The sequence below is a fragment of the Nipponia nippon genome, unplaced genomic scaffold (assembly GCF_047370975.1).
Source record: "Nipponia nippon isolate SJK-2023a ecotype South Korea unplaced genomic scaffold, ASM4737097v1 scaffold_122, whole genome shotgun sequence".
Taxonomy (NCBI): Eukaryota; Metazoa; Chordata; class Aves; order Pelecaniformes; family Threskiornithidae; genus Nipponia; species Nipponia nippon.
This window is the reverse complement of record NW_028262316.1, coordinates 7,316-13,854: the sequence shown is the minus strand read 5'-3', so window position 1 is coordinate 13,854 and position 6,539 is coordinate 7,316.

Genomic DNA, 6,539 nt, shown 5'->3' with positions numbered 1-6,539 from the left:
CCTTGCTTCTCACTGACATCCCTCCACCCTCCCTCCCATCCCTACACACTGCCAGTCACTGCCTAATTGCCAACTGGAAAGTTAAGAAGCTCTCAAGGCTTTCCATCTCGTTCTCTGGGGATGGCCATGTTTCTCCAGTCACCATTCATGGATCCTTCAGACATCCGTTGAGGAAGCACACCAAGATGTGTGAGAGGAGGGCCTCCCTGAGGCCTCCCTGTACTCTCTGAGGTCTAAATGCTTGTGCAAGGCCTCGGGAGGAGTGTATCTGGTGCCCACATTTGTATTGCAGATGGCTGGTCTGCAACGGACCAGGAATGGAACAGAACTGGTGTCAGGATTGCCGTGGGAGGGGACACTTGGTGTCTTGGGTGGGGCTGGAGTGGAGTTAATTTTCTCCATTAATTAATTTTAGTTAATTAATTTTAGTTAATTTTCTCCACAGCAGCCCCTACGGTGCTATGTTTTCGGGTTGTGACCAGACCAGTGTTGATAAAACACTGATGTTTTAGCTGTTGCTGAACAGCAGCTGCACAGTGCGAAGGCTTTTGCTGTTTCTTCTGCTGCCCAACCAACGAGCAGGCTGAGTGTGGGCAAGAAGCTGGGAGGGGAATCAGCCGGGACAGCTGACCCCAACTGACCAAAGGGATATCTCATACAACATCATGCTCAGCAATAAAAGCTGGGGGAGGAAGGAGGAAGACATTTGGGACTATGGCATTCCTCTTCCCAAGTAATCCTTACTCATGATGGAGCCCTGCTTGGCTGGAAAGGACTAAACACCTGCCTGCCAATGGGAAGCAGCGAACGTATTCCTGATTTTGCTTTGGTTTTACCTATTCAGGTGTCCTCTTCTTGATCCATGAGTTCCTCACTTTGCCATTCTGATTCTCTCCCCACCCCTCAGGAGAGGAGAGTGAGCGAGCGCCTGGGTGGGGTCTTAGCAGCCATGTTATGGACTTATTTCTCTTTAAATTAAAAGCAGTAACAGTACCTTGCTCTAAAATTTCTTCTTCTTCTTGATTATATATTTAATTTCTTTAAATTTATTCCTCTCATTCCTTCTTAATTGACAAGACAGTTGTAACATAAGAGTATTTAGATTTTGGCATGAAGTTTTTAGAACTGTGCTTTTCCTCTCATTGCTAACCCTTTCTTACCATTTCACAGTACCATCTCTCAGACAATGTTGCCCCTAATTCGTTTCTGCTATCTACCTTTCATTCTTATTTCAAGTGTGTGTGTGTGTCTGTGCGAGGAGTTCATTGTTTTACAAAAAATTGTCACGGGACAGATCCTAAATTGGTGAAAAGCACAAGGCGGGCCACATTTTTATGTGATGGACACTGACACAACACCATTACCTCCATTTTGCATCTCTGAAGACCTAACCCTTCCACAGAGTGCCTGGAAGGTCTGACGTCCCTCCATCTTCCCTGTACATCAGCATTGAAGGTGAAATTACTCCAGTCAGAGGTGCTGTTTGGATTCTCCTCAGAGGCTAAACCACCACATGGGTCAGGAGATATTCCAGGATTTCTCAAGGGGCATCATATTCCTCTGGACCAAAAAGTGGAATCTCAGGGGTCAGGGCATACCAATACTTGTGTTCAGGGATCTGCTCAAATGACCCCTCTCCATTTCTGTAATGGTGCTTGAGTTTGCTCAAGGAGTCCTTGAGTCAATCCCCATCCACTGCTGGTTGTCGTCCTCCACAGGAGGAGAACACCAGGGGCATCCCCTCAACACAGGGGACATCCCCTTAACACAGGGAGCATCCCCCAGACTCATCCTCTCTGCCCGTCTCTCCAGTAGAGCCTGTTTTTTTCCATTGCAGAACCCCATGTGAGCAAGCTGTCCCACCACATCTCATTTCATCCCAAACCATCACAGCTGTGTGACAAGCCACGGGGGTCCAGCTCCTCCTGCCTGTGAACCACCTCCTCCTGGCTGTGCACGGTTTGCCCGCAGCTGCTCAGCTGTGGCACCAGGGTGGAGCGCAGACTTCTCCCAGGGAAACCTGAGCAGTGATCCTGACCAGAAGACCACGGTACAGCCAGCGGTGCTGCGCTGCACGTACAGCCTGGCCTTCACGCTTGTGCTGTGCTGCACAGATCCCTTGGCCGCAGGACAACCTCAGCAGCTCATTGTCCCAAGGGGCCTGCAGGCAGCTCCCACTCAGTACCAGCCCTTACGCCTCCTGCGTGGCCTTGCCTGTACCTAACAGTGCAGCAAGGAGTTCTCATGAGAACATCCTTGCTCTTTGACTGTAGAGATGAGGAAAAGAGGTGGTTTCATGTAAGAAAATCTACGAGGAGCTTGGATGACCAAACCAGGAGACTGTCTTCTATGGGCGGGGTCTGCATGGCATGCTGTGTGGGGGTCAGAGGCCTCTTCAATGCTACACCACTTGGGGTTCCCACCATCTAAAGGCACCTAAGATGATCTGCATGATTCTCTCATAGAATCATAGAATCGTTGAGGTTGGAAAAGACCCTTAAGGTCATTGAATCCAACCATTAACCTATGAGTGCCAAGTCAACCACTAAACCATGTCCTCAAGCACCACGTCTACCCATCATTTAAGTACCTCCAGGGATGGAGACTGAACCACTTCCCTGGGCAGCCTGTTCCAGTGCCTGACTACTCTTTCAGTGAAGAAGTTTTTCCTAATATCCAACCTAAACTTCCCCTGCCACAGCTTGAGGCCATTTTTTCTCATCCTATCACTTGTTACCTGGGAGAAGAGACTGACCCCCACCTCGCTACAACCTCCTTTCAGGTAGTTGTAGAGGGCAATAAGGCCTCCTCTCAGTCTCCTCTTCTCCAAACTAAACAACCCTAGCTCCCTCAGCCGCTCCTCATAAGACTTGTGCTCCAGACCCTTCACCAGCTTTGTTGCCTTTCTTTGGACACACTCCAGCAGCTCGATGTCCTTCTTGTAGTGAGGGGCCCAAAGCTGAGCACGGTACTCGAGGTGCGGCCTCACCAGTGCTGAATACAGGGGCACTGTACACTCTCCTTACAGCGTTAATGCTAATGAACAGCATTTTACAAGATCCCTCACAGCGTCCGAGTGCCTTTCTTACTGGAATTAGAATGGAATTTCACCAGTGCCTCCTGGTGAAAAACACTCTCTCAGCACCCTTGGGTGCAGCCCCTCCGGTCCCATAGACTGGTAAGGGTGTAGTTTGCTCAAGGAACCCCTGCCTTGATCCTCATCCACTGCTGGTTGCTCTTCTCCAGAGTTCTGCCTCAGAGCACAAAGGTCTGGGAGACCTTGCTGGTGGCAACTGAGGCAAAGAGGACGTAGAGTATCTCAGTCTACCTACACCTACTCTTACTACCTTTAGCAGTGTTCCCACAGTATTTCTGATTCTTCTGTAGCTGTTCCTGAAGTAGAAACATCTCATCTAGGTGCCCTTGCATGCCCTTTTCAGTTTCAGTTGCGTTTTGTTAGGACCCATTGCTGTGCTTGGGGGATACTTTCTTTGAAGACAAGATGTCTCCAGGCACATGGTGAAAATGGTTCGTCTGTTCCTTGGCTGTATCATCAAGGGAGTGAGTAAAGACCCCAGTGTGACGTGCTTTGTGTTCCGGCAATGCCTGCAGCCCTTGGGAAGAGAAGGGACCTTGCCTCTCTGATGGCATCTGATGACTGATGCCTCTGACTGATGGCACACAGGCACCAAATCGCACTGCTTGCAATGCCTTCTGGGGTGTCTGTCACACACCCACCCTGAATGGGAATTGCTTTCCTGTTAGTAAATAGAACCATCATAGAATACAAGAATGGTTTGAGTTGGAAATCACTTAAAGATGATCTGGTTCAAACCCCACTGCCATGGGCAGGGACCCCTTCCACTAGACCATGTTGCTCAAAGCCCCATCCAAGCTGGCCTTAAACACTTCCAGGGAGGGGGCATCCACAGCTTCCCTGGGCAACCTCTTCCAGTGCCTCAGCACCCTCATAGAGAAGAATTTCTTCCTCGTATCTAATCTAAACCTACCCTCTTTCAGTTTAAAGCCATTACCCCTTGTCCTATCACTACATACCCTTATAAAAAGTCCCTCTCCAGCTTTCTTCCAGGCCCCCTTCAGGTACTGGAAAGTCTCCGTGCGGCCTTCTCTTCTCCAAGCTGAACAACCCCAACTCTCTCAGCCTGTCTTCATAGGAGAGCTGCTCCAGCCCTCTGATCACCTTCATGGCCCTCCTCTGGACTCACTCCAGCAGGTCCATGTCCGTCTTCTATTGGGAACTCCAGACCTGAACGCCGCACTCCGGGTGGGGTCTCATGAGAGTGAAGTAGAGGGGCAGAATCACCTCCCTCGACCTGCTGGTCATGCTTCTTTTGATGCAGCCCAGGATACGGCTGTCCTTCTGGGCTGCAAGCGCACATTGCCAGGTCATGTTGAGTTTCTGATTAACCAACACCCGCAAGTCCTTCTCCTCAGGGCTGCTCTCAATCCATTCTCTGCACAGCCTGTATTTGTGCTTGGCATTGCCCCGACCCACGTACAGGACCTTGCACTTGGCCTTGTTGAACTTCATGACGTTCGCATGGGCCCAACTCTCCAGCCTGTCAAGGTCCCTCTGGATGGCATCCCTTCCCACCACCGTGTCGACTGCACCCCACAGCTTGCTGTCTTCGGCAAACTTGCTGAGGGTGCACCCAATCCCACTGTCCAAGTCACCAACAAAGGTGTTAAACAGCCCAGTCCCAAGACTGACCCCTGAGGAATGCCACTCGTCACTGGTCCTGGGCTGTCTCTGCAAGCCTTGGCATCTCATGGAGCTCTGTGGGCCTGGATATAAAAATTAAATTGAGTAGACACCCGGATCTCTGTAAGGCAATGTGGGGATGAACATGAGGCAACTGCCAGTAGAGTGAGTGGAGACCTAGTAAATACAGCCGATGGAGAAGAGAAAGAGAGAGCGTGAGCTCTCCCTGTGGCACATGGCTCCAGTGGCTCAGATGAATAACTCTCAAGGCTGTCCTGAACATAATGAGTGGGGGCAGGTTCAGGTGCCCTCATTGGAGCATCAGCTGTCATTTCAGTTGGCCAAAGAAAATGCCCAGCAGCCTCTAAGAGGATTCCCCCAGATGTTGGCCTGTCTCTACGAATGGCTCCATTAGAGCTTGCAGTTACCTCCACAGGTCTTTGACCACTCCTGACACCTTCAATATCACCAGGCTTTGTGTCTGAACAGCCCAGTCCTGCCCTCCATCCCCATTAACAGGCATGGGAACTGTGACAAGGAGCTCACATGCAGGTGCCTATTCTGTGCCCACCTGCACACCTGGTGCAAGAGGAATCCCACCTCCTGTTGGTTTGTGTTGTGCATGGGAGGGAGCTAAGTCCCCTTCTAGCCCCAGGACTGCAAAACCACAAATGAGAAGCGTCTATTGACTCATCTGCATCCCTTCCCTCAGCAGGGGTAACGCAGATCCCTCCTTGTCACTGTCTGCTTGTGCTGTCTCATGATGGGACAAGGAAAGGTGATTCTCATGCCCAAATGTTTTCCTGATAGGAGAAATGGCAGTGCTGGGAATAATTGTGTCTCCCCAGCTGAGGGATGGAAAAGAAGTGTTTTCTTCAGCCTGTTTCCCAGCAGGTTCCCCTGGAGCCCCAGGGACACCTGGAGGGAGCCCAGAGGGGCAGAGAAAGTGGTGCCTTGGGCTGGGCCTCTGCTGCTGAGCTGGGCTGGGCTCCTGGCATGGAGGGAGCTGCTGGCAAGTGGGCAGCACTGCAGAGAGACAGCTCTGCCCAGGAGCAGCTCCTCTGCAAAGGGCAGCAGGGCTGAGGGCACTGCCTGCAGGCACAGAGGGGAGAGTAGCGAGGCAGAGAGAGGTTGAAGGCAGTCTGTGGTGCGAGGACACTGAGAGCCCATTGTGGGAAAATCTAAAAAGCCCTTGACACGGTAAGTCCCTGGAAGCTGGGCAGTGAAGCTGCAGTTGCGGGAGGGATCTCCAAAAGCTGCTACATCCCACAGCCTGTGGGATCTTTAAGGATGAATCTTATGGCTTCTCAAATGTAGAGTAGGAAGACATGTTCCAGAGCAGGTTTTCCATGCTGCACTATCAGAGGGACAGGGCATGATGGCTGCCTTCCTCTGCGGATGACTGCAAGGCTGTTAAGCCGGGTGCACAGCCAGGGATGCCCAGGGCTGTCCTTCAGAGCAGGGTCCCTGTGCCCCAGCGGTCTGTGTGCCAGGGTCAGTGCTCAGCCTGCCCGGGGAGCTCCCAGCGGCGCTGTGGGGAGAATCTGTGGGTGGAAGAAGGGACCCCTGGTAGGGCAGGGTAGTTCTGCTGTCGAGAGGGTGCTGCATGGGTCAGGGCTGCTCACAGCTCCAGTTCCCCCCCAGAATATTTCCTCAGGGATGTTTCAAGGAGAAGGTCCTGGCAGGGATTGCCATAAAGATAATGAAGATTTCCTCAATTTGTTTTCAATTTCCTACATGGAGTGAGGAGGATAGTGGAAAAGAGATAAATGGAAAAGGACCTGTCAACTTTAAAAAAGTCACAGAGACTCCTGAC